The 10,218-nt window shown below is 36.8% G+C and overlaps 1 pseudogene; it reads left to right on the top strand.

Annotated features, from left to right (window-relative positions):
* The first annotated feature begins 685 nt into the window (after positions 1–685).
* On the top strand, positions 686–2,264 carry LOC148543191 (uncharacterized; annotated as a pseudogene).
* The last annotated feature ends 7,954 nt before the right edge of the window (positions 2,265–10,218 follow it).

Genomic DNA, 10,218 nt, shown 5'->3' with positions numbered 1-10,218 from the left:
TGCCTTGAGGACCGTGGTTGGGAACCCCTGGTTTAGACACTGCACAATGCAGTGCATGGCCTGAAGCCCTATCTTTGGTGCTTCATATTAAAATAATCACACCTAAGCATCCTCTCAATCTCTCTCCTTATGAACTGTTGTTTGGACTTCAGCATATGTTACTAATCCAAAGACTTATTTGAAATTGCAATATGATTTGACTGTTCAATATGTTATACAATCATCTAAGCAGCTACATGACCTTTGGAAAGGTCAACAGGCTGTTCAGCCAACATTAGCATTTGGTCCAGCACATGAGTTACAACCTGGAGACTATGCTATGATAAAAAAAAAATCTGCATTCTGGTTCCCTTACAGATCGATGGGATGGTCCTTGTCAAGTACTGCTTACAACAGATGCAGCTATAAAGGTTGCTTAGAAGGACACCTGGATCCACGGTTCACACAGCAAAAAGTCAGAGATCTGAGCTTAAAGGGGCCTAAAGACTCAGACTCAAGTGCTGATACAGAGACTGAGTTGCATTTACTAGAACTCTTCAATCAAGATGGAGATAAAATGTATGCCTATAGACTGATGACAAAGAAAATTGTAATTTCCTTAAGCCGCCTATCCACTTGCAGAAATAAATGAGCAATTGAATGATTACGACAAATTGGGCAATTTAAATATTGTTCGCATAGCTTGATGGGAACAATCTTGGTTATTGCAGAAGTGGGACTTATTTAATTTGGAGAGAGAGTTTGTAGAGGTTCATACTATGAGCACACATCCATTGGTATGGATGATGGGGTTTATTCTAATAAGTCCATTCCTTCCTCTTTTCTAAGCAGGAAAACAAGAGAGTTAAATGATCGGTGTCAGGAAACTGATTTATGTAAATGTGCATTTGCGATTACTGTACTAAACCACCAGAAGAAAGGTGCATACTATGGTGTATGGATAATATTGGTTATTACTCAAAAGAATATCCAATTCAGCAATATCATTCATTGTTCGGTAAAGTATTATATGCTACTAATTGTTGGATTTGTACTAGAACACCATTGTTGAGCCGGAAATATTCCAATGTCCCCAGTACCGGTTTCTAATGATGAAATTACTAAATTAACATAGAAACATGTGAGAATTGTGTAGTTAAAAGTTGTGTACAAAATGTTACTGATACCTACAACTTGACTAAACCACCTGTGATTGTGCTACTGTAGCTCCACAAATAAGTGAACACATTCCATTTTGTTTCAATAAGACAGTCTATGAAATGAGACAGGTTCCATCCCAGATTTGGTCAACTGCAGGAATGTTTACTATTCCAATGCCAGAACACCCCATAAAGGTAGGAGATGTAAAGTCAGGATTTTGTAATAAGATCATTATTGTGCACAAACCTTATGTTCCTCGCTGTACTGAACAATGTAAGGAAGACCTTAAAAGTGCTGAATGCTTATCATGTACAATAGATTTTTTCAATGAGGCATGTGATTATACACTACCTGTGAGTGTTCTCCATAATGAGACATATAGTGAGACAGATCACACAGATCAGACATGTCAGCAAGGAATGATAGTTGCCACTATGGTATTAGGGTTTGATGTTCCTTTCCTGCTACCAAATGATCTTTAATATGTGGAAAGTATGCTTATAAATGGTTGCCCATTAATTCTTACGTTATTTGCTATTTAGGCAATCTGATACTAAAATTTTATGTTATAACACATGATGATTTGCGAAAAGTTCTTTTGCAGGATGCCAGACATTTTAAAAAATACATTGTTCTGGTGAATAACAAATACATTCCTCTTATACATTCTTCAGTGAAACATTGTGTTGGTACCACTTTTGCTAACATCTTTATGTAGGGTAATTGGGGTTATTTGGAAAATCAACATGAAATTATTAGACTGTCTGAATTTATTGACAATGTGACTGAACTTTATTATAAGACATTCAGATATGTTGGCCATGAGTTAAAAGCATTTAGAAATTAACTGTTACAGCACCGCCAAGTGCTGGAATATTTAATTGCACAGACTGGAGGATATTGTTTAACCCTTGAAACAAAGTCTTGGAGTTCTCTGTTGTTATTATTTAGCCAATGACAGTACCAATCCAGAAGACATTATTACCAATCACATGAATAAGTCTCATGATATGAAAGAAGAATTTTGGTGAATACATTATGATAAGGACTATGAAAATGATTCATGTTCATGGTTAGATCTTAGAACTTGGCTTTCAGGATTGGGAAAGTGTTTTATGCATTGACAAAGTTTATTCTTGTGATTGTAATCCTGATTCTTCTTATTTATGCATTGTATAGATGTGGCCTATGATGTATTCAGATGGCTACTTCAAGGATGAAAAAAATGAGAAAAAGAGATTGAGGTTAATGAACCCTATGTAATCCACAAAATATAGCAAATGTGTATATTTAAAGAGTGGAAATTGTGTAAACTTAGTATAAAGGGAACATTATATTTTACATAATTCCATATTTATAGTTAGTGTATTCTTCATAATATGCTTTACAAAAATATATCTTATGTAGTTTTAATGTATGACTACTTATCAATACTTAACAATAAGCTGAGTTTCCTTAAACACATATTTTTGCCTAACATTGTTTTTATGAAGAATCAGACAAGACTTTTTCAATTTACATACAAGGTTCGAGCTGAGAACCAAATTGGTTAGATTGGATATAGCAAACATTCCATGAAGGACAGATGAAGAATAAACTATGTCAAAGTTTGATGACTGTTATTTTAAATTTGCCAAATTTCATTAAATGCTTGTATACTGTAGAATGTTCTTTAAGTATGATGTAAGTGAGTGTATTATCTGGATATTGTAATGAAAAGGTATAAGAAACCTGTAATGAATACAATTGTTGTTATTCTGCATTCTAACCCTGAGAGAAGTACACTCTCTTAGTAAGGGCTTGATCTTTTAATTACTTGATAAATTACAAATTCTTTAGTTCATTGAATTGGAATCTATTACTTTATGCAAAAACATAACACCCGATGGCTGCCTTGCCTCACAGTTAGGATGAACATTACATTGAATGGATGTGATAATTTTTTAGGGTTCATTTATCTTATATCTTGCTTTAGGATTCTGTAGTTCCCCTCATAATTCTAAGTCACAATCAGTGAAGATGCTGCACACATTTAGTCTTGCTGCCAACTTGTCACTGTGAGTGTCCACAGATGCATAGCCACTCACATAGAAGGCTATGGTCAGATGGAAAAATTGCATCAGCCATAAGGCTTGTGCAAGTTTCACTGGAGCATCCAATGGGGAACCTGAAACTAAAGATGCACCAAAATAGAAATGTACCAACACAAGACGCAAGTGGGAGTCTGATGGTGGATGGTCCCACAGTTAAGCTCCAAAAATATTGTTTTGATTAATTTAGGTCCTCATACTAGTGTATGGGAACAGTGGGCCAGATCAGGGCTGAAAGAGAAGCAGGAGATATCATTAATATCTCCTGCATTACCTTTATAATAAATAGCACCGATTCTTAATTTCTACAAAAGTAGGTGAAAATGTTAATTTTCACCTGCATTTATATAAATTATATACATAAAAGTGATGATGAACAGACCTTAATCTTAGATGTTGAAATCCAAACTCTGTCGCAAGGAACTAGCATGACCATTTTCAATTATTTTGTGCCCACCACGATTTTGTACTGAAAATTAAGCTCTAGCCAAGTTGTTAGGGGTGAATTCAACCAATTTTAATAGAGTCACCCAAGTATCCTGATTGACAGAGGTATGTATCTTGATGATCTTTTCTACATTTTGGTTTACCCATTCCATCTTATCATTGCTTTTGGTGTGATACGCAGAAGAAAGACAAAGCACCTTCCTGAATTTAAAGGTTAAATGAACTCCACAATCACTATAGGTCTGATTTAGAGGTGGACACAGTGTCAATGCTTGAACAATTGAGACATTATTTACTACTGTTAATGCGTGAAAAGTCCTGAAAACTTCTATGGCACATGTATCACCATGAGTGTACGTCTCCATATGCTGTTACATACAGGAGCTCTGGAATTAGTAATGGTGAGGCAAAACAGTGGGCATTCCTGGGTGGTGACTAAGAGGTGTCATGAAGTGAACTATAAAAAGTCCATCTCAGATGTATATCATGGGAGTTTGGAGGAACAAATATTTACCTGGAGGAACTTTCTCTTGAACAGTGACAAGAAGAATCAAGGATGGACTTGGAGCTTCTTAATATGAAAAATCAAAAGGTCTAGATAAATTATCTGTCTTTTGTTTTTAGCACATGGTCTGTATGTCTAAATGGTTTATGCAATACACTGGGTAAATCAACTGAAGAACAATAATCACCCAGCCTGCCTTGGATTTTGTACACTGTGACTGGTAATTTTGCTCCATATAAAAGCTGGTGCCATATTTGTAATGTCAGCTTACTATCAGGGAGCTCTTTATCCCCAATTATGTAGTTTTTCTCTGCAGGTTGAAAATTCTGTGAGAAGTAGCAGCAAGGATGTTTTTCCCAGAAATGTCTCTTCAACTCCAAACCTGGGTGGAGGCATCATCCACTAGATAAAAAGGAGAATTTGCATCAATTTGTTTCAGAATACGTTGCTGAAAAGAATTGTTTAAAAGGTTGAAAGGCTTCTTTCGCTTACTGTGCCCACAATCTGGGACTTTGTGATTTCCTTATCTTGGCTGTGATGGGAGCAGCCACTGTGTAATAATTTTTTAATGAACTGCCAATAATAATTATGGAATCCCAGGAAACAATGTATAGCCTTAAAACCACATGGTCTTTGGTTAGTTGGTAAATATTGATATTTTGTCTGGATCCATGCCAAGTCCATAACCAGATATAATGTACCCTAGAAAGGGCATCTTGGGCTGCTCAAATGCACATTTCTCCAACTAATATTACAAATGATTAGAGAGAGAGAATGGGACAAACTTCATAGACATGCTCAGAGCCGTAACTAGACTTTTTGGTGCCCTGTGCTAGAGAAAGCATTGGCGCCCCCCCATTTTTTAAATAGGAACATAAGATGTGTACCTGAAAAAGGGCCATGGCCTCATGCGGAAGGGCCAGGAAAGAGATAGGGGAGACCAGGAGATGCTGCAGATAAAATAAGATGAAGCTACATGTGAGAATGATAATAAACAGGAAACTTGGCAGGCCCAAACAATGCCCCCTGCCCTGCCCTGTGTCATGGCAATGGTCGCACCACCCTAGTTATGGTCCTGGACATGCTTATGGTGGTCTCTAAATCTTTGGAAATTTAAACTGTCATCCAGATATATGTTTACGCGAATATTCAGGAGATCTCAGTTATGAATCCTTGGAACACTGTCATGGCAATACTGAGTTAGAAAGCCTGATTCAGAGTTGGATGCAGAGTTGATGTTTGCAGAATTGACATTGCAACCCCTATGGGCACATGAATTGAACACAGAGTTCACATTATTGGGAATAGACAGGGAGGCAGGCTTGAAGTGAACACAAATAGGCCATCACATGGGCAGAGTGTCACAGGAGTGTCAGTGAACGTGGCTACATTTTAAAAAGCATAGCCACAGAAGACATTTTTAGAGAAAGTTCTGAAGGAGACACTGAGCCAGGCACTTCATGTTGATGGTGATCGTGATGGTGTGCCAGTGGTGGAGTGTTTTAATCTATTGATGGATTTGCACTATCCACGGACATTGAAAGTGGGTGTCTCATGACTTGCAGTGCCCATTGCACACTAGTACTCAAGTGAAACACTGAAACCAGCATTTGCATATTATTGCAGCTGCACACAGGGGAATTGCTAGTTATTTACATCTATTGTGACATTGATCTCCTCAGAAGAGGATTTGAGGCTTGTGCCAGTGCAAAATGTTTAGTCAGGAACACAAAAGTCCAATGATGACCAGATTAATGGCAGTATGTATAACTAGATAGACACCTTGATGTGGCTCCCATTTGCATAGTAAAACACACGGTTTTCCTACCACCTTTAGTTAAAGAAATTCTATTGCCGTTGATGACCATAAGATTGATGGGTACTTTGAGAGATTTGAAGGGAAGATTTCACATTTTTGGATGAGATTAAATTTACGTCTCCACTCCACCAGAATCTATCAAGGCGTTTAAAGGCGTGGTACCCTCAGAAAATCATAAATGGACCATGATAGAAAAGGATTCCTGGGACTTAAACATGACCTCTCCTTGATCTAGTTGGCCTTCTCATTTCCTGAACATTTGTGGCAGGAAACAAGAAGATGTTCAGATACTCTGCAGTATAGAGATTAGTTTTAAATCTCTTTTTTGCTACTCTGGAGAGCACAGAGATCTCCAAACTTTCTTAGGCTCTTATGACACAGTGACAACAAGAGAGAACCAAGGAGCCAACTGGAAAGAAAACTGGTGTGTTTTTTCTCTTGCAAGAATTCTCTAAACCATTGATGCACCTTTACACAAATACAACTGAGATCATCTAATGACAAAGGCAAGTCCCTGGAGACTAGTTCTGTTAGGCCCTGCCAAAAGATAGCGATGAGTGCCTCATTGTTCCAGTGCAATTAGGAGACTACAGTCCTAAATTGTCCTGAAAATTTCCCTACAGTATAGGTTCATTGCTTGAGATGTAGAAAAGCAGACACTGCTGATGTCACTTGACTCAGCTTGTTGAGTACTTTTTGGAAGGAGTTTAAAAACTCAGAACAATTATAAAACAACTGGCCTTTAGTTACATTCCCATAGAGGTGAAGCCTTATAGTGCTTCTCTGACAGTAGATAACTTATATAAACCACTTTGAGCTGGTCTGATAGGAAATTGTTACCTGGAAGCTGAAATTTAATGGAGCACTGATTAAGGAACACCATGCAACTCTTTGAATCACAATTATAATTCAAGGGATTAGGTATATGGAAAGACCATGAAGTTGTAGCAGGAGTTGCTGGAACAACTGGTGTAGCTTGTGATGCAGCAGATACCAGAGAGGATGAGTGTGTCAGCATAGCTAACATACATCTGCTGCAAAGCGACTGTAGACACTGTATAATCTGAGCTTGGTCATACTCTTGCTTATCCATCTACTGTCACAATTTCTGGGATAAGTAATGAATAGGAAATGGATGATTTCTGCCAACGTTGGTGCAAAATCAAACAAGCAAGTGGTCTTTGCCAATGTCCCCTGCAAGGGGAGTTCGACATTGCTGCACCCAACATACAGGTCACCTTTATTTGAATGGTTAACCAGTAACTGAAACCAAAACAGGCCTTGTGTCAGAACCGGAACTGTAGAAGCAAATCACAAATTAAGCTGGATCAATACACTGAGAAGCAATAAGGATGCTGAAACATGATAAAAAAAGGTATCTCAGGTGGTGGAGATAATACAGTTATTACACACAATATAAAAAAAAAACTTTTCAAGACTCGTAATTGCCATCAGCTTTTGTTCAGGGAATGCTCAGCCTTTAAAATTTACTAACAAAACAAAAATAGAGAAGCAAAAGCGCTTGTAATGTAGGTCTATTTAATAAAACACTTACATACAATTATAATTATTATAAATAAACCAGCCAGTATACACATAAAAACACAAACTGAAGAAAAATAAAAAATCTTTAAAAAATATGAAGACAATACAAATAATATTGATTACATTTCCATTAGATATCCATCTGAAAGGGTGTTTTATCCAGTATGGCAATCCAAATATAAATAGCAATATCCTTCTGTTTTGAAGTTAGTAGTGTTAGTATTTGAAAGCACATGCAAAAATTGCACAATGTGTCAGACATTGTTAATTAGAGATGTGCAGGTTTGGTTTTATTCGGTTCTTTATCGCCAAGTTCGGATTTCTCTTATTGGATATCCAAAATACGTGACAGCCAACATGATGCCGTTTGCGAGATCCGAATATATCCAAGTAAAATCGAACCATAAATCTCTACAGTTAACAGTGCCTGTCTTGTTGTAACTTAGAAGCAATTAAATATTTTTTAGTTTAGTCATCAGAAGCGAATGTAGCATTTAGCCAATAGTTATTGTGTTAGTAGCAATCTCATAGCCGTTTATAGATCAGTCAGGCAGCAGTATTATAAGTAATCTCCCAGCGGCTTATACATTTTAATCATCATTCACAAAAGAGCATAGGCAAGGATTAATAAGGTTGTTTGTTATAATCCATTAAATAAAAAGTTTTGCTCAATGTTGTTATGTAGATTTTTGTCAATCTCTTTTTCAGATCACATTCCTGGCCAGGTAATGAATTCTAAAAATAAACTTATCTGTCCTGTTGAAATGCAAGCTTCCAATAGTACTATAGGCTGAGCGCCTCTCAGTTGCTGACGGATTCCTTATTCTGCAGCCCAATCTGCAGTGCCCGTGCAGCGGTCGATCCAACCTCAATAAGGATAAGATACCAGCTGGTGTGTCAAAGCCTTAACACATTTCTCCACCTTATACGACATCTCAGTGCATTCATCAGAAGGTCACAGTTTGAATTTAGCAACAAGCATTAATTCACTGGTCACATGACTGCACTTTCTAAATACAGAAGCGAGCAGGTCATAGCTGAGTGCTTGTCTGTCTGCAGGACACCAGCAAAGGAGGGCAGACCCAAACATCCACTCGACACAGGTTCCAGGAAGCATGTAACACCACTGCCGACCTCGGTAAGCAGACCAAGATCTCAGGTGGTGTGTGGCAAAGTCGCGGAAATGTATTAGTGTGCGTTCTCTGACATTTCCATAAGAAAAGCTGCAGTAAAGAGAATTCCCACTTAATTTTTAAAATAACAACTTTAAATAATGTACTATATTACAATAAGTACTTCTGCATGGAGTACAAGCACATAGTCTAAAGCTTAGCGGGTAAATTTACTAAAGTGAGAGTTTTTAGTGGAGATGTTGCCCATAGCAACCAATCAGATTCTAGCTATTATCTTCTAGAAGGTGCTAGTTAAATGATAAGTAGAATCTGATTGGTTGCTATGGGCAACATCTCCTCTTCTAAAAACTCTCACTTTAGTAAATATACCCCTATGTATCTTACATAACCTTCTATCAGGTGTACATATATACATACACAGTGATATGTGTGGCATAAGCACAACATATTTGATTTGCTTGCATTGCAAGATGTGTCTAGTTCATAATATAGACAAAGTACTCTTTTTTTGTGCATTTTCTTTTCATACATTTAGCAAAAGTGGATATGTGTTCATCGCTAAATGATCTCCAATGTATGTATTGTCATATATTGTTTTCAGTGTAAATACTGTAGTATTCAAAAGAGCACAGATGTTGTAAAGGTTTTTCTAGAAGATATGTTTACAAACATAGAATCACACGGCAACATAAATGCTACTGAAAATACAGCTGGAGTGTTAGCAGTTTCAATCAGCTTGTGCCATCCATGTACACTTCAAACAAAAATTCTTGGCACGCATTCACTTTCTTAACCAAAGAAGCTCTGCTAAAATTTTGAGGTATCATTTACACACATGCATGATAAAATGTAGTAGCAAATATTAGACAAAGCATTTAAGTCAGTTATTCAATGAAGTCTGCAAGATAGGAACTATGGGGTTTATTTAATAAATGTAATTATCGCACTTCTCTAGAATATTAGCTGAAGAAAGAGATATTTAAGTTATCTCCATATTTATTTAATTGAGGTGAAAAGTCCAAAGAAATCACTTATTTCACAGACTTTTTCTCCAGCTGTAATTTATATTATTATACTATTTCTAAACTGAATTCAGCCAGCTGGAGTGCTTCCTCCCATGATGCATTGTTTTCTAGGCTCCTCCCCACAGAGTCCTTTCTGCTCGGCATTTGGCATTAACCTGTCTCCTGAAGAATAGGAGAGGGGAAGAAAGGATAACTTACTTGGTGCACATAAACCTTTTTCCTTTTTGAAAAAAAATATTTTTCTTATCTATTTTTTTTAGGTCATACAGAGTTTTGTGTTTCTAAATAGAGAGGATTATTCACCACTATTATTTTGATGAAAACATAACTTCTGTTTGTTTATTCATTTATTTTTCAAATAACACTAAAACAAATACAGTGTATTATTAAAGATAATGAGTTTAGATAAAAATAGATGAATCTAAAAATAAATGAAAGTGGTTGTCATCCTATGACACTATATTGTTTATTCCTGCAATAGGTAAATGGGATGCAGTTGATATCCCAGCTGTCA

The sequence above is a fragment of the Taudactylus pleione genome, unplaced genomic scaffold, assembly GCF_031769625.1.
Source record: "Taudactylus pleione unplaced genomic scaffold, aTauple2 ptg000005l, whole genome shotgun sequence".
Lineage (NCBI taxonomy): Eukaryota > Metazoa > Chordata > Amphibia > Anura > Myobatrachidae > Taudactylus > Taudactylus pleione.
Note: the sequence above shows the minus strand (reverse complement) of the source record. Positions and strands in the feature narration are given on the sequence as shown.